At 51.8% G+C, this 257-nt stretch overlaps 1 non-coding gene across 1 annotated transcript; it reads left to right on the forward strand.

Annotated features, from left to right (window-relative positions):
- Positions 1 to 82: 82 nt before the first annotated feature.
- On the forward strand, positions 83 to 201 carry LOC116008100. Its single transcript, XR_004095499.1, has one exon. It is a non-coding gene; the product is annotated as a 5S ribosomal RNA (ribosomal RNA).
- The last annotated feature ends 56 nt before the right edge of the window (positions 202 to 257 follow it).

A 257-nucleotide genomic window follows, 5' to 3' on the forward strand; every position in this document is an offset into this window, starting at 1 on the left:
TCCTTTTAAACCGCTAAACCGCTAAGCGAGAGAAGTTGCGCGGAGAGAGAGGGTCAAGTACATTTTGCGCGCAGTACATGACGGATGCGATCATACCGGCACTAATGCACCGGATCCCATCAGAACTCCGAAGTTAAGCGTGCTTGGGCGAGAGTAGTACTAGGATGGGTGACCCCCTGGGAAGTCCTCGTGTTGCATCCCCCACCCTCTTTTTAATCTTTCTTTTAAACCGCTGGACCGCTCGCTAAGGGTACTAT

Source organism: Ipomoea triloba, chromosome 16 (genome assembly GCF_003576645.1).
Source record: "Ipomoea triloba cultivar NCNSP0323 chromosome 16, ASM357664v1".
Taxonomy (NCBI): Eukaryota; Viridiplantae; Streptophyta; class Magnoliopsida; order Solanales; family Convolvulaceae; genus Ipomoea; species Ipomoea triloba.